This window comes from Macaca thibetana, chromosome 5 (assembly GCF_024542745.1).
Source record: "Macaca thibetana thibetana isolate TM-01 chromosome 5, ASM2454274v1, whole genome shotgun sequence".
NCBI lineage: Eukaryota > Metazoa > Chordata > Mammalia > Primates > Cercopithecidae > Macaca > Macaca thibetana.
In genome coordinates this window covers 13,704,354-13,728,851 of record NC_065582.1, presented here as the reverse complement: position 1 = coordinate 13,728,851, position 24,498 = coordinate 13,704,354, and the positions used below count along the sequence as shown (strand labels likewise).

The following is a 24,498-nucleotide window of genomic DNA, read 5'->3' as shown; positions in this document are numbered from 1 at the left end:
TTACTGGCAACAGCTCAAGAATCAGTAAAAAATAGCTTCATCCAGGGGAGGGCCATCCTGGCCAGGGCTATGAGAATCTAACTGAATTATACTCACCGAATGGAGCAACCACGTTCATTTTCTGTTCTGTGCCATTGGCACTGAGGCTGAACAGTCCAAGCAGCCCAATGGACACCATCTGGTTTGGGCTTAGCCAAACTGTCAGTGAACCAGGCCCAGGCACTTAGTTGATTATGAAAATAAACTATAACTACACAAATATGACTTTTACAAACATCATGTTGAGAAAATGGCTTCCCCATACCAAAAAAGAATACTATGAATTTCATTTACAAAGTTCATATAAAGGTGAAAGTGAACAATTGTGTTTAGGGTTACATATTTTGGTGCTGAAAACCATTCTAGTGTTTACCAGGTTAGTGGTTATCTTTGGGGATCAGGAGGTATGACATGGAGGGGGCCGTGTCCTATTTCTTAAACTTGAATGATCACTTTATAATAATTTGCTAAGATATATACTTGTTTTGTGCATATTTCAACATATTGTTAACTTTCAAAATTTCTTAAAGGGGATGAATCCCTTAGCATGTTAACATATAAAGGAGTTAAGAGTGCAAAATGAAATTCACTTGATCTTGTGAGTTACCAGAGTCAAATACATCTTAAGCTAAATTAAGATCCAAATATGATTTTCCTAATTTCTTATTCTGCTCAGGTTCAGTCTAAGGGATTCTCAGGAAATGGAAAGAGTTGGAATTCTTGCAGCCTTCCCAGCCTTGTCCTCATTTGCATGATTGTAATACCATTAGGGCATCAAAAGCTGCATTCGCTCAATGCCAGGTCTCTTGTGTTCCTCATTTATCAAAGTGTCCAAATAGATACAGGACATATAAGATTATCAGTAGCCCTGGCCCCATACCCAACAAATGCAGAAAACAAGCCAATCCTTTGCTGATGGCAATTATCCCAGGAAAAATTACATTCCTACTACCCAGTATTAGTATTGCCAAAAGCCAAGGCAGAAACTCAATAGTATCAAGTGTAGGAGTGTGGATACACAAAAAACAAAATCTGGGTTTTATCTTCACCAGATTGTCTGTCAAAAGATGCCAAATTGTACAGCATCTACAGTTGTGAACTTAAAGAGAAGAAATTTCTCAGCAAGAGCTTAATTTGAGTACTATAAATCTACCATATCTGGAAAAGAAAGCCCACCTATACATACTCTTTCCTCTTTCAGAGAGTGATGTTTGTGACTAAAGTCTTTTTGCGGAGATCTGAATGCAATGAAGACAGTTCCAGTCACCAGTCTTATTTAAAGTTTCTTCCTCCCTCCCTCCCTCCCCCCTTCCTCCCTCCCTCCCTTCCTTCCTTCCTTCCTTTTCTTTTCTCTTTTTTCTTTCTCTCTTTTCCTTTCCTTCCTTCCTCCCTCCCTCCCTTCCTTCCTTTTTTTTTTCTCTCTCTCTCTCCTCTCTCTCTCTCTCTCTCTCTCTCTTTTTTCTTTCTAGATAAGGTCTTGCTGTGTCACCCAGGCTGGAGTGGCAGTGGCCTGAACACAGCTCACTGCAGTCTTGACCTCCTGGGTGCCAGCAATCCTCTCAATTCAGTCTCCTAAGTAGCTAGGACTACAGGCATGCACCACCATGCCTGGCTAATCTTTGCATTTTTTTGTAAAGACAAGGCCTCCCTATGTTGGCCAGGCTGGTCTTGGACTCCTGGGCTTAAGCAATCCTCCCTATGTTGGGATTACAGGCATGAGCCCCATGCCCATCTAAATATTTTACTTCCTAACCAGTAAAACATCATAATTTCTATTTCCCTTTTGAGCCTCATATATCTGATACTAAAGCTTTATGTATGAGCTCTAGGAGGTAATATGGCCTCCTGAGTATCTGGTAACCAATCATTTTTAGTCTTGCACCTCAGAAGTTTCTGCCACTGTCTTTTCTTATGGAACTGCTTAGGTCTAAGAAACTAGTATTGAGAGAAAGTGTTCACCAAGTTCTCCGCCTTCAGTTCACCTAGAAAATCACCCTCAACAAACTCCTGAACTGCAGCTGCACTGGGGAATTTTAATGCCTGTTCCCTGAGAGCCCTGAAGAGGCCTGTGTAAATTTCTCCAGCTACTGTCTTTTCACCACTTTGAATTCTACAATCATCTCAAGCATGTTCCCTCAATCTGGGTGGTGCAAGTTCGACCAGCAGCTTGGTTCATTCCCTCTATGTCACTTCACAGTTTATCTATTGATTCTTCCAGTATTTTTATATTTGATCCCACAGATCAGCCACATGAATTCAAGGTTATTGTTTCACAGTGCATCTTGCACTTCAGTGTAGAATTTGGGGCATCGCAATTTTAAGTGTGGAATCTCATTAGCGTTTGGTAGGAACAAAGCTGTCAGCTATCCTGTCCTGTAAAAGCAGCAGATACATTCTGTGTCCTAACATCTAAAAGTTCTGTATACAGAAAGACCTTCCCCTATAATGAATCCTCCTTCCCTCTCGTGTCACACTAGCACCTATTGAGGCCCTTCGATCTGGAAATGTTTGCCAAGTGTACCCTAAGGGGATGCTGTAGCAACCTGTGCCCTGAGCAACCTTGCTGATATCCTTACAGCTCTGCTTCAGAGAGATGCTGTACACGTGTTGTTCGCTTAGAGCTTCTCACGCTTGTAATTTAACCTTCATTAGCAGCGGCCACTCACCCGTGGACAGAGCAGAGTGGCCATAAGGTGCATGCACCCATCAGACCAACATCCACATGAACTACTTTACTAGGGCCAGAGCAGTTAAAAGCCGACTGCACCACGGTAAATGACTGACCAGACTAATAAAAGCCTCCACAGGCCATCAAGCAGGGATGCAGCTATGACTTTTGTGGGCCCTGTGCACTTTTGCCTTTCAAAGCTCCTTTCATGAAAAATTCTAAGAAGCTATAAAAAATATTAAAAGTTACATCTCACAACTGCATTGGTATAAAGAACACACCCAAGCTGGATTATATGTATTTCTTTTCTTCAGAGTTTAAAGACACGGAAACATTTTTGTGGGCCCTGAAATTGTCATGGGCCTTAGGCACTACGCCTACTGTGACTACAGAGGAAGTCAGCCACAGCTCCGGGTCAACATGCCCTGCTCACATGAAAGTCTGAGCCTGAAGCCCAGGCTTTAATCACTCCACATGGAGTTTTGTTCTTTCTAACCTATTTCTCAGTGATCCTGGCCAACGTAACAAAATGGTGATGGTCTGAGGGGACCAAATAAATAACACCTCAACACTCCCACAGAAAGAAGGCAAAGAAGAAGATGAGAATCAAAATATCACCTTTATTACTAGTAGATGCTAGGGTGAAGAATACCATCCATGTGACTCCCACATTTATTATACAATTGGGAAGGCCAGACATGGTGGCTTATGCCTGAAATTCCAGCACTTTGGGAGGTCGAGGTGGGCAGATCACCTGAAGTCAGGAGTTCAAGACCAGCCTGGCCAACATGGTGAAACCCTGTCTACTAAAAATACAAAAAATTAGCCTGGTATGGTGGCAGGCACCTGTAATTCTAGCTACTTGGGAGGCTGAGGCAAGAGAATTGCTTGAACTCAGGAGGCGGAGGTAGCAGTGAGCCGAGATCAAGCCACTTCACTCCAGCCTGGGCAACAAGAGTGAAATTCCATATCAAAAAAGGAAAAAAAGAATTGGGACATGTATCCCCCAGTCGCAGGCAATGCTGGACTGAAGCAGATTGCTCCAGAAGGCATGGAAATGCTTGTTCCTGCAGAAACAGCAAAGAATGCCCCTTCCTGATAAGAAGCTAGCTCCTACAAGGGACAATATGAAATGGAGAAGCTGAGGTGAGCATATCCATATTTTTCTCCAACGACTTGTCAATCAGATTAATGACTGTGTGACAGATGCACATAACGTAAGCATACCCTGAGAATGACCCTATGGTCTGAGGTAGGGAGTCTCGTGCCTTATCTATGAGGAAGATTTGAATCCCTAACCCATTCCATGGAGTGCAGGCTGTACAGGAGATGGAAACCTTCTGTTTTGTGTTGAATGAAGGTTGCCAGGAGGAGACTGCTAAAGAGAGGGTGATGGGTGAAAATGCTATATAAATTGCATGCTTTTAACAAGTGGCTGCACTTCTCCTGTCCAGCCTGCCCCCACTGGACCACCCTGTGTGTAAATACCTTCAATAAACCCTACATCTCATTCACTGACTCTGGGTTTCTTTTTCAGTCTGTCAAATTTAGTGCTATCCCTATTGAAGTCAATGGGGATCTGGCACAAAAGTCACTTGATGGTGGGGTCAGGAAAGAGAGGAAGTCAATAAAGTAGTGGAGAGAGACACCAATTGAGTCTCTATGCCTAGAAAAAGCATCAGCTCAGAAGATGCATTCCTCTGAAAACAGGCTCTGTTAAATGATAAGAACATTTAGGGGCACTCAAATGATGGGCAGAATAGGAGAGGAATTACATTCAACATCATTTTGACATTTTAAGTGTCTTCTACAAAAGGAAGAATGAAGGAATGAAACTAAAGTTTTATGTCTTATACTCGATAAACCAATAATATTTATTAAAATGGCTATGCCTAAATCTTATAAAAGAAAGTTGGTTAAAAACTTTGCAGTATTTTTTTTCAATACATGTACTAGAAGAATAGGCATTAATGCCTGGTAGAGTTTAGTAAACAATTATAGTACACATAAGAAGAAAATAACGCCTTGCACTTGACTTTCTGTTGATTAGCAGCACTAAAAATAAACAAAGTAGATAAAATTCTTTAATGAAATTATCCTCTACTGTTACAGAAGAATTCTGGTCTAATTCCATTCTCAAGTCTCTTTGACGTTCACTATTTAGTCAAAAAATATGCATTAAGGACCTTCTAGGCTTAACTGAGAATACAATGATAAGCAACACAGTTTTTATCTTCATGGGATTTACATTCCTGCATCTTAAAACAAAAGGAATTCAAAAGGCTGATATACTGAAAGGAAATTATATTCAAGTTTTTAAGCCACACTTCTCCCAATGATAAGCAAGAAACCCAAATATTTGTAAAAGAAAAAAAATGAGAAGACAAAGAGTAGCCTTTGAATTCTGGGAACTACAATGACCAGTAAAAATGACCTATATTGGTTAGTTGTGAATCATACGCATTATTGCTCACTCATTTGTCTCTTTTACATGCTATGTGTAGATACAGAAGGAATTGCCATAATATCAGGTCTTAGTCAGCAAGAGGCAGCTTTGTTCAATGGTAGTTTAATTGGAATACATATCGCACAACATTTGGCAACTTTCTTATTTTAAGGTCTCGAGGCTTTTTGCTTGCTCAGTTTTATCTCATGATAATCTACTTTATCAATTAACTTCCAGTTTGGCTAAGACACATTTAGTCTTAATGGAGTGTTGATTTGTGTCATCAATAACCTTCTGGTGAAGTTTGCTAATGAAATTTATGTTATGGGCCTTGGATAATTGTGTGAGGTGACCTTCTAAGGTGATTATCTTTAAATTTACTTCAACCAGATACCCTTTCCAACAACCACAGACTTAGGCTTTCTGTGTAATCCATTTTTTTGTTGATTTTCCAATCTTGTCCCTGAGCAACACATTGGTACCTGTTTGATTTACTTATTATTATCATATTAATGACAACAATGTTGTGCTTTTCCAGTAAGACAGTTGCTGTAACAATTATTGTCCTCTTAATAACTACATTAAGCTTGCTTTGATACATTATTCATGTTAGTTAATACCAATACATGGTATTGGTATTAATTATATAATTGCCACAGTATGACCAATACATAATCAACTTGATCTATCTGAACTGGACGATCATGAAGCTTCTATAATGCAAAAGCATGGTGAAGATTTTTATTACTTCATTCAATATAGACTTATCAAGCACCAACTCTGTGCCAGCACTATATTAGACATCAGAAGGACAAATGTCAGTAAAACAGGTTTCCCTTTCTTCATGGACCTTATATCCTTATGAAGAAGTCATATAATAATGATTTGAAAGATAAACAACGACTGGTGATTGACATATAGGAAGTAAATGCAGTGTTGCAATAAATAAATAACAGTGCTGACCCACAATTAAGGAAGCAAGGACATATTTTTGGAGGAAGCAATATTTAAGCAGGGACCTGAAGACTCAGAGACAGAGTGCCAGCCAAATGAAGAGCTGGGGAAGAGCATTCCAGGCACAGGACAGTGCAAAGATCCTGTGACAGTAAAGGATTTGAGTTTCCTAGGAACTGACATACAGAAGGTCAGTATGCCTGAAGCGTGAGTGAGGGAAGGTGCTTGAGAAATGGGCAGGGCCCACTGTTTTGGGCCACACGTGATCGTGTGATGTACCAACCAGATTTCCCCACAGAACTATAGCATTTATTCTCCCAGCTGCTAGTGGTGCTGCCTGCTGACTTCCTTCAGCTGTCCTCTTTGCTTTTCATGGCCCTAATCAACCTCTCAAAGATTTCTTGAGGAACCCAAACTACAATACCACAGTAAGTACATGGGATTTTACACTAAGTTAAATGTGAGGCTATGGAAAGTCTTTAATAAAAGCAAGGGAGGATCACTTTGCCAGGTATGTGTAGAATTAGAGCAGAACAGAATCAGATGGCTGGTTAGGAAGCTATTGTAGTTATCCCAGAGAGATGATGATGGCTGGAACTAGGGTAATGGGAGTAGAAACTGAGAAAAGTGGATAAATACAAGATACATTTAGGGGTAGAATTGGTGATTGGCTAGTGAGAGAAAGGAAGTACCAAAGAATAACACCAAAGAGATAGTGCAACAAAATTTTGCATATGCAGTAGCAGAAAAGGTAGGGCACCTGAATTCAATACTGCTTTCTGAAGCTTGAATAAGTACTGAGAAAAGACCCATGCTTAACATTCTGCGAAATAATATTTTGGGTTCATTTTAGAAACTATCTCCAAAGAAATGTGTAATCAGTATGAATTGAAAACCATGGCCACAAATGATTATGTTATATATTGTAGTTTTTTATAGTCAATGGTGTTTGAAAACAAATAATTGCAAATTCGTCACTATCTGGCACTTTGTAGCTAAGCTGAGCTTAAATATTGTAAACTGAATTAATGAATGTAAGAGAACATGGTTCACAGTTCTTATGATGCACTAGCATGGTCTCAGAAGTCAATAGTGGCTTGATATTCCAGAAAACAGACTTGTACTGTTAAGTCTAAGCCCACGAAATCATTTTTAAATAGGTATTACACAAAGTCAGTATTTGTGAATGACTGTGGAATAAAAGAGAGAGGAAATTAAATGGCTCCAGAAAAATTAGGAGTTATTTTTAGAGTAGGTTTGCGCTAACCTAAGATTTAAAAATAAATAAATAAATAAAAAATAAAATAAAGCTCTGGCTTAACAATTATTTTTCAGTCAGATTCCTATCTATCATATTGTGTATACTTTGCCAGTGAATGTTATTGGTTATAGAGATTAGAATCCAAGTCTGTTAGTTTAAGCAGAAAAGGATTTATTAAGAAATATTAGGAAGTTGTCCAATCACTGAAAGCACAGGTGCAGCAAACCTAGATTGACCTAGGAACACCTCCCAAGACCACATAATAGAAATGACCCATTGCGGGAGAGGCTAACTCATCTGACTTTAAACTTAACGCTGCCTCTACCATAATCTAGAATGAACTACTGCCACCAATGACCACCCAAACTACACTGCTTCTGCTGTGATTCCGGAAGCACTTCACTTACCCTTAAACTCAGAAACACCCACGCTTGCAAATATGGATGTCACCACACTATTTTGCCAAGCAGTTGATCAAATCAAAGGCTTATTAAGCTGTATCTGATTGGTGAACTCTACGTCACATGTCTGTACTCTAACAGTAAGTTGTGCTGGGAGATGTAGTTTTTTCAATTCTGCGTTGGGGAGGCACAATGCACAATGTGGGAAACTATCACCACATGGAGAAATCATTGAGAAAACATCTTTCATAAATAATAGACATGAATGACAGAGGTCAGTCATAATTAATATTCCAAATTTATTTTTTTAAACAGAGTCTCACTCTGCTATCTCGGCTCACTGCAACCTCTGACTCCCTGGTTCAAGCAATTCTCCTGTCTCAGCCTCCCAAGTAGCTGGGATTATAGGCACACACAACCACGCCTGGCCAATTTTTGTATTTTTAAAAGAGACTGGGTTTCACCATGTTGGCCAGGATGGTCTCAAACCCCTGACCTCGCCATCTGCCCGCCTCGGCCTCTCAAAGTGCTGGGATTACAGGCATAAGCCACCACACCTGGTCCATTCCAACATCTTCACTCATGGTTAAGTTCTATTAATATCATTAATATACCCCATTTTCCACTGGATAATATATACTGACCTCTGAAATAATTTTTAGAAAAATGTAGGAACCAAAGAATTGTATATGCTTGATTTATAATGTTCCTCATGAATAATGAGTATTGAAATCTGCATTAATATCTTCAGTAATGAATCAACTACCCTGTTTTTAGCAAAGTCAGATATTAAAAAGATTTTCAACAAAACTATAACTGATTATTTGAGCTCTCAACAGATAGGGCAGCTGCTTAACAGACTTATTTATAGCCTGTTAGATCTAAAACTGACTGATAGTACTTTAATAATTCCACAAGGTCCCCAAATAACTCACTCCAAGATAAATCAGAGACAATGAGGAATCTTTTCATTGGATGTGCCTGGGCACCATCCACGGTCAGCAAGCTCAGTGTGCTGGAGTTCAGGGTTGTCTATTTATTTTGCTTCTACAGTTAATTTCTTAGCATGTGAATTTTCAGAACTAGGTGGACCGGCATCAGTCCTTTTGGCATCTTCCAAAGCAAGTTTTTGAATAGAGTATCTACTAGAGTTTCCAGTACAAGGCTCTATTTGAATCCTTCCAATAGTCATAGAGATTTTGCCTGCTTTTGTTCAACTTTCTTTTAACAGCTTCTCTTCCTTGTTACCAAGAATCTTTGTGTTAGGCAGCAATAAAACAGATGGTGAACAAATCTTCATCAAAGCAATCTTTTATAGAGACAAAATCCCTCTAGCTTAACGACCCTAAATCAGATCTAAAGAAAAAATTCAATGGAAACGTCGTACCAGTGTTTCGTGGCCTACACAACAGACTCCTACTCTTTCACATGGTTGGCTTAATTGAAAAATGGTTAGTTTTTGTTCTGCCCAGTCTAATACTATTGCACTTAGGAATAATAATTCTATTAGCATATATATATATACATATTTGTTTCCAAATCACTTAAAAATACATTATCTTATTTAATTCTCGTAACACAGTGAGTGAACAAAAGCATTGCGTGGGCTGAATGTAGACTACAAATAAAAATGGCCATTCTTATACTACATTATCTAAAAAGTTACCTTGAATCATTTGCAATCATTAAATATTTTACTTTTATTTAGGCAATAATGACAGTCCCTAACAGATAATTCTTCTTTGCAGGTCTCTACTAAATAGCTCTACTTAAAATAGCAGGGCTGAGTCAACATCTGAGAATGCATTATGAGTGTAGGCAGCAAAATGACTCACAAAATGGTAAACATATGAAGAAGCCAAACCTTCACTTTAAAAGATCAATAATAGTATATAACAAATGACAAAGTAAGCATCTATCTCTACTACTTCTTACCTGGGAGTATTTCTCTGGATTCTAAATAAGGATTCCATACAGATATTCTGTAAGTTTATATTGAAGAATGTATATGCTTTGACTGTGCCTACTCTTTTTCATTGTGCCACAAAGCTGTTGAGCTTTATATAGAACTTCAGTTTAGTGCATTTATTTGTCAAGCTATAGGTGTAAAAACCAGCTATTCTAGCATTTACCTCATTCGTTCAGCTTCCTCTTCTGACCCTTTCCTTCTGAGATTTTTCTTCAACATCCTACCTCTTTTTCTTTCTTCATATACTTGGTATAAAAATGTAAATAGTTTTTCAGTTAGAAGGAACAAGAAAAGAGGTCCCCTAGGTTTCATCTTTATAGATTACTGGTAAGTTTATTACCTCTAAGAGCTAGCTCCTAACAATAGCTCTCATCTGCATAGTAAAGGGCCTCCGTACATCCCATTTCTTACATCCTTCTAGATATCCCCAAATAATTTAAACACTGTCAGTAATTCTCTCTGAAAGCTCTGTTAGCCCATATACTATAGAACCAGTCTGGGACACTCTAGTTAATGGTACGCCCATCCTGTGACTTAGATCTCCCATAGAGTGGCATGGATGCCCTCTTGCTCTGGTACCTTTTGGTCATCTTCTATGTCTGCACCTGTCCCCTATGGCCCTGGCCACATCTGCCTCTAGATCTAGTCATCTGTATTCACTACTATCATCATTAAGTAGGAAAACACTTTTCTGTCAGTGCTATTCTCGGCAAGGCAGAGTAGAGGTGATGTTGGGTTCTTAATATTTATTTTGGTTAATTCATCTTGAATGTGCACATGAGTATTGTAAATCCAAGACAGCCCTGTTGTTAATTAGTTTACAGTAAATAATAAATTATTGGACCATTTCCCCAAAACTTACCTTGGAACAAAGGGATGAAAGCAGCTGGAAACATCTCCTTCATGAGTGGCCAGACACTCCCCAGGTAAGAAAAAGAGAACTATAGATTTTCTTCTTTTACATACTTAAGAGAGATGACCTGCCTACTCATATCCTAAGAGGAGAGAGAACAAAACCAAAATATTTGTTCCTTAGAAATAGGATGGAGGCTGGGCATGGTGGCTCAGGCCCATAATCCCAGCACTTTGGGTGGCCGAGGTGGGAGGATCACTTGAGCCCAGGAGTTTCAAGACCAGTCTGGGTAATATAGTGAGGCCTCATATTTACAAAAAATTTAAAAAATAAGCCATGTGTGGTGCCACATGCCTGTCATCCTAGATATTTGGGAGGCTGAGATGAGAGGATCGCTTGAGCCCAGGAGGCAGAGGCTGCAGTAAGCCAAGATTGCACCACTGCATTCCTGCTTGGGTGACAGAGGGAGAACTTGAAAAAGAGAAAGAGAGAGAAAGAGAGAGAAGAAAGAGAGGAAGGAAGGAAGGAAGGATGGGAGGGAGGGAGGGAAGGAGGGAGGGAGGGGAAAAGAAAGAAAAAAGAAAAGAAAGAAAAAGGAAGAAAGAAAGAAGGAAAGAAAGAGAAAGAAAAAAGGAAAGGAAGGAAGGAAGGAAGGAAGGAAGGAAGGAAAGAAAGAAGAGAGAAAAAGGAAAAAAGGAAAAAGAAATGGAATGGAAAGAGTGCTAGGTTCTCACCCTAACCTTTGGGAATGTAAATGTCTTTCTAGATAAACCCAGATCCTGGCTTTTATAATCTAAAGTCATCTCCTAAATTCGAGATTCATCTCTTTTGCTATGTAAATACCTAGAAGATAGTGCTCCAGTCCTCCTGATACTTTGGGACTTTACTTAGCTGTAACCATCTGGCTTTCAGGAAGACAGGAAAAGTGTTCTCTTTTCAAATCAGAAATAGAGCTACTTCTAGTATATGAAGAGTAAAATGCTTCAGGAGAAGTCAAAGCAAACACTCCCTATCTGCATATCAGACTCATCTCCTTGCCTTAGGAAACTAGGGCTTCTTATGGGAATACTGGGAAAAGCAAGAAAGTGGTATTTCCACTGGAGAGTCCTTGTTCTTTTCTCAGAACGGAAATACTTGAATTGTTAGTGTGAAAGGAAAATCTTGGAACCCCAAAATTGCTAAGCTAAAGGGAAAATTCAAGCTGGGAACTGCTCAGGGCAAACCTGCCTCCCATTCTATTCAGTCATCCCTCTGCTCACTGAGACAGATGCAGATCTGGTTGCCTCCTTTGGAAAGGCTTATCAGAAAATCAAAGAATGCTCCCATTTGTCTCTCACCTACTTGTGACCTGCAAGTCTCCTCCCTGCTTCCAGTTGTCTCCTCTTTTCTGGACTGAACCAATGTACATCTTATATATATTGGTTGATGTCTCATGCCTCCCTAAAATGTATAAAACTAAGCTGTGCCCCAACCACATTGGGCACATGTTCTCAGGACCTCCTGAGGCTGTCTCACGGGTGTGCATCCTCAACCTTGGCAAAACAAACTTTTTAAAGTAACTGAGACCATCTCAGATATTTGGGATTCACACTAGTAAAGATGTTTTGGTGGTGGTGGTTTGTTTTGTTTCTGGTTTCGTTTGTTTTTTTTTTTTTTTTTTGAGATGGAGTCTCACTCGGTTGCCCAGGCTGGAGTGCAGTAGTGCAATCCTGGCTGACTGCAACCTCTGCCTCCCAGGTTCATGTAATTCTCCTGCCTCAGCCTTCCAAGTAGTTGAGATTACAGGCATGCACCACCACACCCGGCAAATTTTTGTGTGTGTTTTTTTTTAGTAGAGATGGGGTTTCCATGCTGGCCAGGCTGCTCTAGAACTCCTAACCTCAGGTGATTCGCCCACCTCGGCCTCCCAAAGTGCAGAGATTAGAGGCGTGAGTCACCGTGCCCCACCTGTCTCTGTCATTTTTTAAAAGGCTTTCCGTATCCATAGCTTTCTCCTGTCTCAGGCCAGGGTGGGAGGTGGTGGTAGTGTCTGTGCTCAGTACTTCACTTAAAGTGGCATTTTCTGCCCTGTCAGGATCCTTGTTCTCTCTGGCTACAACTTTCATCAACATCTCCTTCTTACTGTCTATAAACCACAATTATGGGCAAGATTCAAGTTCCTCTCTGTGAAATTCTTAGGTTTCAAGAAAATCAGGAGTTGTGATTAAATATGATGGAGTGCCACCTAGCTCTGCATGTTAGCGTCCACGAGCTGTTGCTCATGTTGTTACGATTTACAACCTAGAGACGATGTATAAGATGAATCTAGTTTATGATAAAATAGCAAGACTGAATAGATCATAACTGTGTCGGCTGTGGTGAAGGCACTAAAAATTAAGTTATTTTTCTTTTCTGAATTAACAGATAATGACAATAATCACACATTATTGTATTAGATTATTCTTTCAAATATACTTAGTATTCCTTGTGTCAAACATACTGTTTTCTTCCGAGTCATTTTGTATAAAGTATATCCCCCTACACTCTGGCATAATAAAGCAACCAACTCATATTGCAAGTTTTTTTTTTTCTCGTAGACAGTTAAGATATATGCAATTTTGCTATTTTATTATAAATTATATTCATCTTATTCATCATCTTTAGGTTTTAAATAGTAGCTGCACTTGTAATATAGTTAAATGCTATTTTAATTCTCCAATGAGTATCTTATATATAGAAATAAAGAATATAAAACTCTAAAAGTGCTTTTCATGCAGTTTCTCATTTATTACTCATAATACTCTGTTATCAACTGAACTGTGTCCCCACTCCCCCCAGTTCATGTTAAAGCTCTAACCCTCAGTGTGATTGTATTTGGAGTATGGCCTATAAAAAGGTAGTATAGGTTAAGTGAGTCACAAAAGTGAGTCTTTTTTTTTTTTTTTCTTTTTTCTGAGATGGAGTCTCACTCTGTCACCCAGGCTAGAATGCAGTGGTATGATCTCAGCTGACCTGCAACCTCCACCTCCCGAGTTCAAGCAATTCTCCTGCCTCAGCCTCCCGAGTAGCTGGGACTACAGGCATGTGCCACCATGCCCAGCTAATTTTTGTATTTTTAGTCGAGATGGGGTTTCACCATGTTAGCCGGGTTGGTCTCCAACTGGCTGGTCTCAAACTCCTGACCTCATGATCCGCCTGCCTTGGCCTCCAAAGTGCTGGGATTACAGGCGTGAGCCACCACGCTCAGTAAGCGTGAGTCTTAATCCAGTATGACTGGTGTCCTCATAAGACAAGGAAGAGACATAAGAGGCCTCTCTCTCTCTGAGTGCATATGGAGAAAAGGCCCTCTGAGGATTCAGTGAGAAGGCAGCCCTCCACAAACCAGGAAGTGAGGCCTCACTGGAAACCAGTCCTGAGGGCATCTTGATCTTGGACTTCTAGAAATGTGGCAAATTAATTTCTGTTGTTTAAGCCACTCAGTCCATGGTAGCTCAATTTTACAAATAAGAAAAGAGGCCCAGGAAAGGTTCAGAAACTTGCTCAAGGTCACAAAGCAGCTGGCAGATTTTCAGCAGACTGGATGGCTACAAGATCAGTCAAAATAAGTTAGAAAAGATTTGAAAAGAAGTGCCATAAGCAAGAATATTTAATACACAGAGCATAGTTTATAACAACATAGCAAGATTGCTTACAGCCTAACTGGATTGCTGGATGAGAAGTTCAGGCAGAGAGAAGCCATCTTGTAGAGAACATCACGTGACTCAGAAAAGGCAGAAATAGGCTTTTATCTGTTCTTTTGAGGCTGGATAACCTTTGGACCCAATTCAGGAAGAACTTTCTAAGGTTCACCTAGGGAAAGAAATGAGAGAGTAGCTAGATGATAAAGTTTGAGACAATAAGATATCCACTTTCCACACTAATACAAAATAAGGACAAAGACTACTTCCCACGGTATTCAGAATACAGTTCAAATTCCTTAACAAGGACTATCTTTGTGGTATGATGCTATAATTTATTAACCAATCCAGGACATTTTTTGAAGTGAAAGGGAGTGTGCTATTACAATTTTTCCAGGAAAATATGGTTAAACTAGGACAGTTCTGGGCAAACATGTATATACAGTTACCTTGGCGATAAATGAAGGCCCTGCATCATCTTACCACATCTTGTTAAATTTTCCCCATTCATTGATCCTACTTTCTTTCAGTTCTTTGAACATATCCACCTCTAAGCTCATTCCTGCTCAGGGACCCAATACACACTTTCAGTCTATCTTGTTCAGCTCTTCTCTCTTTGCCTGGTTAACTAATAATCTCTGTAGTGGTCACACTCTGTAGGCCAGTTACACAGCAACCCTTCCCTACTTTTTTCTCAGTGGTACCTGGATTTTGTCCAGCCATCCCTCACACAACTTCCATCACTTAGAAACTCTGTAACTACAACCTTAGTCCAGTGAAGAATACTGACAGGAAGAAGTCGGTCAGCTGTGGCATTCCTCTGTCTACTAACAACTTTAGTTTTTAGAGACAGGGTCTCGCTCTGTTGCTCAGGTTGGCGTACAGTGGTGCCATCATAGCTCACTGCAGCCTCAAACTTGTGGGCTCAAGTGATCCTCCTGCTTCAGCCTCGGAAAGCACTGAGATTACAGGTGTGATCCACTGCACCCAACCTTGTCTGGGCAATGACTTAAGGAAAATATATTAGTTTGGAGCTTCACATGGCAGAAAACTCTCCTAATTAGTGGTTTGAATGAAACAGAAATTCATTTCTCTCCCTCATTTAAAAGAAGGAGATAGCCAGGGGTCGGGATGGTGTTATAGCTGTCAAGCACTCAGGGTCCATATTGCCTTGTTATCTTCACATGTGGCTATAGATCTTCAGATCATATTCACGTTGCAGCAGCAGGAAGCAAGAAGGGACAGGGAAGGGTACACCCCTTCCTTGTAAGAATATAGCCCAGAAATCACTTCCACTTACCTCTATTACCAAAAGAGTCAAAAGGCCACACCTGGTTCTTAGGAAAGCTGGGAAATGTAATCTTTGCTCCCGGTGGCTCTGTGCCCCACTAAAAACTTAGGATCATGGATCTCGGTGCACAACTAGCAGTCCTTCTGCCATGGTGCACCAATTAGCCCGAAGGGAAGGACTTAGTCCTAGCATACTCCTCTTTCCCTCTCCTGCTGGACATGAACAAGAAGACAAGAAATCCTAGTTGCAACTCTTTAAGTGAGAGAAAAACAAACACCCAATTTTTTTTAGACTTCTTATAACCATACAAAGAGTCAGGCTTAAAAGGAAATTGATACTGTGGGCAGCAGAGCCAACACAAGAACCCAGGCACCTGATAATATGGTTTAGCCACTGAAACCACCAACTGCAAAACCTGCTCTAGCTCTCCATGAGCTGCCAAGAGAAGAAACTTCTTTATTGTGCAGGCCACTTTGGTTCAGAGTTTCTTTTCCTTGTAGCTGAAAGCATCTTAACGAAATTCCTATAGGTGCCCTACACATTCAATCTCTGTTATAATTTATCTTAGTAACTTCTTTTTCCTTTATAGCCTTTATTGTAATTTTGAATCATTTGTTACTTGCTTGAAGTTTATCTCCTCTGCTAGGCTGTGAGCCATGCCCTTTGGGTCTAGATTTGTTTTGTACTTTGTTGTATACCTAGTGAATGAAACAAAATGGCTAGCATGATGCTTGGCACACAGTAGGTGTGTAAGTAAATGGTAGCTATCATAAAAATGATGTTTGACTAATAAGCCTTTCTCATTCAAAGAGATCACCTCTCCTTAAAGTAGCATTAAAGCCACATGAAGTAATGAAGGACAGTTTGGGGAGTCATTTTCTCCTTTATTCTGCAGGATTTTGTCATATACTACTCATTATTTCAACTATATCAAGGTCTATTTTATAGTTTTGGTGTGACCTCAAATTTGACCTCAAAGTTGAATACTGGACTACTTAGAGCTATAGCTTGGTAAAGGAAGGACTGCAGAGCTGAGTGCCCAGGCGACAGTCACAGCTGCAGCACAGGTGGTTGTGCTGTTGCTTTCCCTCAGATACCACAGGAGTGGTGACTACATAAATGTGACTAGGGTTGTTCTCAGTCTCTTCTGTCACATTACAATACTGAAGTGATGTCTTCCCAAACACTGGAGGTCTTGCCTTCTCATCTGCAGATGGCAATCCCATTCACGTCTAGCTTTTAAGCACACAGTTTTCTTCCTGAGGGCATGTTTCTTGATAAGTTTTCCTTTTTATACCCTCTTCCCAAAGCCCCAAAACCTGTCATTTTTTTAAACTTCAGGTAATAGGAAATAATTTAAATAATATGTTTATATCTACAGGTAATCTCTAAAGTCATTACATTCCATGTTGAGGTGTACTTCTGATGTCTTTTCTGTCTCATATACTGTTTGTTTATATACCTAGGACATTAAGTTTTAATTACAGTCATATGCCACAAATGTTTCAGTCAAGGACAGACTGCATACATGTAATATATAAGATTACATATATAATACTGTATTCTTACTGTACCTTTTCTATGTTTAGATATGTAGATACACAGATACTTACCATTGTGTTAGTGTTGCCTACAATATTGAGTACAGTCACATGCTGTACAGGTTTGCAACCTAGGAGCAATAGGCCATACCATATAGGCTAGATATGTTAGGCTATGCATCTAGGTTTCTGCAAGAACCCTCTATCATGTTTACACAATGATGGAATTGCCTGATGATGCAGTTGTCATAACATATCTTTGTTGTTAACCAATGCATGACTGTATTATTTATCTCAGTTCTCCATTGTATCTCAATGTGATTAATTACTACATAAGGTGCTTGGGAAAAAAAGTATAACCATGGCATTGATCACTGGTAAAATATATAAGTCTTTACTTTCAAAAACTTTGTTTAGACTTTTTTTTTTTACTTTTAGCAATGGCGATACTAATTAGGTATCATTTATTGAGTTCCTACACTATTCCAGGTATTATGACAGATAGTTTATATAATGCAAGCAGAAAAAGAATGTATTTAATCAGTGGGCCAAGGGTTATACTACAAGCTGCTCTATGTTATACAGAATGAATCGTTGGAATGGTTCAATAATAGGAAATTATCTGAATTTAAAACATTTTAAATTATCTTTTGCATTTAGATGTTACTTACTGAATTACAGAGTAACTAAACATTTACACACACACAGATCAAAAATACATTTTTAAAATTTGATGAAGTTCACAGAATAATTGGGAGGGTTAAAAGCAACTCATCTTTTTATTAGTATGAGTATTTTTTAGATGTATAAATATCCCTATTTTTAAAATTTTTGAGATTTAATTCACTCACCTCACCTAATCATGGATACTTTGTCTTAAAATGGAAATAAAAGTAGGCATTTAATCTCTGCCCTCCCACCCCGATATCATCTCCCCCTGGTCCTCTGTTTCCCAGCTTCTGATGGTTACGATCCATGACTTCCTGACGTCTCCCTCTAACTAAAGCTTCAATTTTCTAGCTGTTTAGTCTATCCTGACTATAACAAGGCAGATATCAACAGCATGAATGCCCTCATGCTCTAGAGTTCAGCATAATTAATTAACGATCATTCACTGCAATCCAGGAGCCCAGTTATGACAGCTTTGCTCCTCTAGTCTCCTTAGTGAGTAGCCACGTGTGCTCATAAAGTGCAACTTTTCTTTCCCATTAGTGTTATCCCCACCTTATATTGAACTGAGAGTCTGCCATGGTCTCTACTTCTAAATTCAGCCAGGTTATTCAACTTACTGCCCTGGGAGTCTTGCCCCGAATACGTACTAATACCTATACCCTGCATGGACACACATTAGCCTTCACTTGCCTAATGCCTGGATATTGTCTCTATTGTTAAGTTTCTCAACACTGGGTTCTTCACTTGTGATCAGAAAATTAAGCCCAATCAGAGCATATAATACGTCAAGGTTATGTGCCCAGAAAACGCAACCTTGCAGAAAAGATTTACTAATAATGATTTCTGTAAGACCGAATGGAAATGGTCGAGATGTATTTCCAGATCTCCATCATCTATGTGTTTTATTCTAACAACTCTCTCCCTAGACCTTTAAATAACTTTTATATTATGTAACATACAAAAAAAATGATTCTTGCCTTAAAAATATTGATTCTTGGCTTGGTAGAAGGACTGCAAGTAAACTCTAAGGTGTTAAACAGAGAAGTGCAAGTGTCATGTATGTACTGCTCTGTATTCACACTGATATCCAATGGCTCAATGAACACTGAAAATGGAGAAATGTTCCCGGTGGGTCAACTAAAGGTTATTTCTTCTTTATCCCTGTTTGAGAAAATAAGGAAGAAATGGTTGATTTACTGTTTTTGTTCTGAGGATAATCATGTCAAGAATCATTTGGAATCACCTCCAGGAAAACTGTCGCAAAACTGACCATCTTCTAAATATGGTAACTTACAGTGAAGCATGTCTCACACGAATGAATGACATAAATGCAGAAAGATATCTGCAGGTTTCATGCATAACTTACCTCAGATGCTGATTACTGCCAAAATTACAACTGCCCTGCACCACTCTTGGGTACTGAATCTTGCCTGTCTAAATGATAAAATCAGTGTGCACAAGATCATTTTCTTGGCATCTATGACCAGATTGCATGCCAGGCAATGAGTTCTTTTCTTCCCTACCCACTCACCGAAGCAGAATTTTTGCTTCAAATATTTCAGTTTTAGTAGTATATCCTTATCACTTGAATGGTACTTTCTACTTTCTTCCAATAAAAGGGTTCCCGGAGTGTAATACGGAAAAAAAAAAAAAAAAAAAAAAAAAAAAAAAAAAACCATATTCTCCAGCACCCAGAAGCTAAAACAAATGAATTCTTTTAAAACATTTTTTTTTCCAGAATAGAATTTTCAAAGGAAACCATGAAAAATTCGGACATTTCCTTATTTTTTTTTTTAAGTTACCAAATGGAATAATAGAGTTGCATATGAATTTTTAACTCTGTAGGTATTCTCAGTAATAAAAACATGTGCACGGCTCATCTAACCTGCTCTTTCATATACTGATTTTAAATTCTGTTCAGCTTTATATACATAAATAAGGAGCATGAAAGTAGCAACAGGTCCACAGAAAGAACAGACCTTCAATAGTGGATTTTGCCTGATTTATTCCCTTTACATGGAGGTCAGAAATGCTGATGAAGACACTGAGTGCCTCAATGGTTAAGAACAAGAGGTGAAAGCATTCTCCACGCAATTCTGGGTATATGCGTGCAAGCAGAACGCTGAAAATCAAGACTGAGCAGCTATTAAACAACTCAAGGTCAAGAACCTAGGGAAATGGGTCCATGTGAGTTAACATGACAGGTAGAGCCTGAGATGGTAACTGGGAACTAGAGGGCAGAGACAAGGATTCTGAGTGTCAGGCAGAATAAAACTGAGGTACAGCAGGTCAAAATGTGTGAGCAGTATAGCATCCAGAACAAAAGACTGAGATGACTAACAGGACTTAGGATAAAAAAATAACAATAATGAAACCCCTCCCGTTACAGAAAAGAATGGGGCTGAGTTTCCCTAGACTCTGCAGAAATCCTTTAGACATTCTGAATATGCAAATGTATGAAATGGGAGATAGCCCTTGTGTTTAGGGTTCTCAAGACCAACCCACAAGAAGGGCTCATAGGATTAAATATATATAATCATATTCACAGTTAGGCATATTACAGTTAAAGGATATACAACAAAATCACCAAAGGGAAAAGGAGCATGAGAAGTTTGGAAGAAACCAGACACACACTTCCAAGAGTCCTAATGGAGTCACACAGGATGTGCTCAGTTCCTCCAGTAACAGATTTGTGTGAAGTTATCAACCAGGAGAGCTCATTAACCAGTGTTCAAGGTTTTCATTGAGGGGTGGTAAGCACCCTCTGCCTAACACATACCAAAATTCCAGCCTCCCAGAAGGAAGGTAGGTGTTTAACACAAACCACATTGTTTCTAGAAACAGTTTAGGCCATTCTTATCAGTTAGGGAAATTTTTATATCAGTGTAGGAAACTGTTTATCAGCCAAGTTCTCCAACACCAGCCAAGGGCCAACCTTGCAAGCAGGTCTTTTTTAAGAATAGAAGTCTCAGGTGTGTTACGTTAACTCTTTTCTACACAGTTCCCACCATAATTTTCCCTCTTTGTTTCCTTTTCAGATATAGCTGCTTTTGTTTGCAAATGGGAATCCAGAAACTTTCCTATCATAAAAAAAAAAAAAAAACTCACGTAAAATAATTAACTCACCACATAGGACCTTAATTTCTGGATCTTACTTATTCTAGAGCTTTAGTTGTCTCAGTGTATCATAAATGGGGATTAGCCGCACTTCAAGTAGCAGGTATTTCCCTAAGCCAGCGTTTATATTGTTAGTGATGTCACAGGTCCATTAACCTCAGCTGGGACTAGTTTCTTTAGAATGAAAATGCAGTGATACAAATTAGAACCTGGGTTCTCTGAAGACCAGATGTTCACGATAGCATATTACAGATATAATTTCAGCAGTGGGTTTGTGGGTGAGTCAGAAAAGGCCAAGAAGACAGAAAAATTGACTAGCTTTGTTAACTATGAGAATGCTACATACAGGCTTCACAAGGAGCCAAGCAAACTCTCTCACTTTCCTAAAAAGTATAGTTGTCCAGATAATATAAGCAGAGAAGCTGAATATCAACTGCTAAAACTATTCAAATAATCCCAGTAACTTTTGGATGTCCTTGATTGTCTAGAGAATATGGAAGGGCTTCTTGTCCATTTTCCTTGGGAGGGTGAGGTATAGATTCTCAGAAACCAATGATCTCTGGTATCCTATCTGGTTCTGCTCTTAAGGAAGCTCAATAAATGATTCTGACACGTGCACATGGGCCAGGCAGCTACGAATACATGTGCTAACTGCTCAAGCAAGCTCAGGGTCAAGTGCCTACAGGTGGGCTAGAAACATGGTTCAACAGCTAGGTTCAAATAGCAAGTCTGAGAAAGGAGGGCCTGAGATGGGAATGAAGAACTGCAGTGAAAAGCCAAGATGCAAAAGAGTGACAGTGATGGGACAACAAAACTAAGGAAGAGAAGCTGCTTGGAGAAATACTATACTTAGAGGTCTGTGGCGGACAATGGGCTTTTTATAAGTTCTCCATGGTCTACTGAGTGAATAAAATAGTTCTGTTTGAATGAATCTGAGCTGAGTAGGCAAACTTAATATTAAAAAAAGGAAAATAAATGAAGGAAATATACTGTAATAAAAATTAAAATATATTCTTAAATTTTCTTATGTGCCATAGGAATCATTCTTTAAAAAGCTTTCAACAGAAATAAAATGACCTGAAAGCAACGATTTTAAACTACTGCAACAGGCCTGAGATACCGATCCTTAGAAAGACCTGTAAGCAAGGTTGGCCCTTGGCTGGTGTCTGGGAACGTGACTGGTAAACAGTTACCCACACTTTCCTGAGTGATAAGACTGGTTTACTGTGACTAACTGTCCACAATGTGGTTTATGCCAAACACCTTCACACAATGTCCCAGCTTTCCTTCTGGGAGCCTGGAATTTGGGTACATGCTAGAGAAAAACTTGTTTTCCTTAGGAACTTTTTTTTTTCATCTTTAAAGAGATTCACAAACTGGAATTTTGTGAATCTCTTTAAAGATGGAAAAAAAAAAGTTAGCACTCCTGGAATTATCACATTGGAATAGTCTACTTACCAGTCTCGAGTGATTATAAATCCTTCGATTAACCAAGCAAGTATCTTCTTTTTTTTATTATTATTATTATTATTATTATTATACTTTAAGTTCTAGGGTACATGTGCATAACGTGCAGGTTTGTTACATATGTATACTTGTGCCATGTTGCTGTGCTGCACCCATCAACTCGTCAGCACCCAACTACTCGTCATTTACATCAGGTATAACTCCCAATGCAATCCCTCCTCCCTCCCCCCTCCCCATAATAGGCCCCGGTGTGTGATGTTCCCCTTCCCGAGTCCAAGTGATCTCGCAAGTATCTTCAAAACAACAACCATAACAAAAACCTACTGCAATAACTTCTGGCCTAGTCTACAAACTGGCAGTCTCATCCCTCTCATTTACTGAGAGCCTACATGTTTATGACACTCAACTGATCTAAAATCCTCAAAAGTTCGTTAGTGTCTCCTGAATTATGATCAAACTTTTTAGCCTGGCACTCAAGCCTTTTACAATTTGTCCTTGGCCTACATATTCAATTTAGCTTTACACTTTACCATTTTACCCATTTACACTTTAACTGTTTGTTGCCTGTGTGTGACATGTATGCTTTCCATGAGAATTCTTTCAAAAATATCATGATCTATGATTTCAAGTTATCTCAATTCAATAAGAATTGTTTTGCCCATCTACTGTGTGCAAGGCTCAGTGTCCTGGGCACTGAAAGGGACAGAAAAATGAACAAGACTAGATTCCCACTCTCCATGGTGGACAATATAATTCATAGTCGCTTTCTGAAAACCACGAGTCCTTAATGTGCTAGATCTATAACATGCTCCATTGCAGGAACTTCCTTGGGGAGCTTGGTGCTTCGTGCTCTTTGGATATCCCCAGTAACACCATATGTAATTAGAACGCTTTTATTGGCTGGATGCGGTGGCTTATGCCTGTAATCCCAGCACTTTGGGAGGCCTTGGCAGGCAGATCACCTGAGGTCAGGAGTTCAAGACCAGCCTGGCCAACAAGTTGAAACTCTGTCTCCACAAAAAAATACAAAAAAATAGCTGGGCATGGTGGCAGGCGCCTGTAATCCCAGCTACTTGGGAGGCTGAGGCAGGAGAATTGCTAGAACCCAGGAGGCAGAGGTTGCAGTAAGCCGAGATCACGCCATTGCACTCCAGCCTGGGCAACAAGAGTGAAATTCTGTCTCAAAAAAAAAGAAGGCTTTTATTATGTCTTTTAAGTTTATCCTCTTTTTAAACAGCATTATCTGTCCCTGTGCACACAGCTTTATTTAAAGATTTCCTCATAAAGTGATTTGTTGTTCTTACCTCTTCCTAGCTTGATGTTACAGTGAGAGAAGAGAGACAGACCCTCTCATATTGTTTTATACTCAGAAAAGGAAAGAGAAGTGAAACTAAAGGCAGGTAGCCTGGCGCCTAGGGACCAGACCCAAAACCAAGGAACCAGACTGAAACCAGGCCTAGGCCTGCCTGACCTAAGCCTGGTAGTTAAAGATCGACCCCTGACTGCATTGTAAAACTTCTGGTCTGTTCTCACTGACCACCGGTGCACGCAGCCCCTGTCACATACCCCCTGCTTGCTCAATCGATCACTACCCTCTCACGTGGACCCCCTTAGAGTTGTGAGCCCTTAAAAGGGACAGGAATTGCTCACTTGGAGAGCTCGGCTCTTGAGACAGGAGTCTTGCCGACGCTCCCAGCCAAATAAACTCCTTCCTTCTTTAACTGGGTGTCTGAGGAGTTTTTGTCAGTGGCTCATTCTGCTACAACAGAAGAATAATTATTTGCAAATATGAAGATCAAAACTTTACATTTATTCTAGGTTTCTTTCTATCCTTCGGAAATACGGTTAGGCATGTCTTCCCCAACTGGTCACTATTTACTCAAGTGCTGACAAAGCATGCCAATTGCTCCCCCCATTACTGGCATTAGGTTCTGAGTTGAAATCATTAAAGAGTACAAGACATTTAGTTTAAAAATGCTATGTATTAATTTAAGGTCTGTAATACTATTTAAGATAAACAACAGCCTCAGTTTCCTTCAGTACACCCTCAGTGTTTGACTAGTAGTATTTGCATCAAAAAGCATTAAAAATAAAACAACACGTTATAATGTTGAAGACTACCATTCATAATGAAAATGTGCCTATTATTAATACTTGCTTACC

At 39.5% G+C, this 24,498-nt stretch overlaps 1 long non-coding RNA gene across 1 annotated transcript; it reads right to left on the bottom strand.

The window, feature by feature from the left end:
• Nucleotides 1-6,063: 6,063 nt before the first annotated feature.
• Nucleotides 6,064-22,388, bottom strand: LOC126954295 (uncharacterized). Its single transcript, XR_007725573.1, has 3 exons — nucleotides 14,263-22,388; nucleotides 10,601-10,733; nucleotides 6,064-9,983 (listed from the first exon to the last, which is right to left on the bottom strand). It is a non-coding gene; the product is annotated as an uncharacterized LOC126954295 (long non-coding RNA).
• Between the last annotated feature and the right edge of the window lie 2,110 nt (nucleotides 22,389-24,498).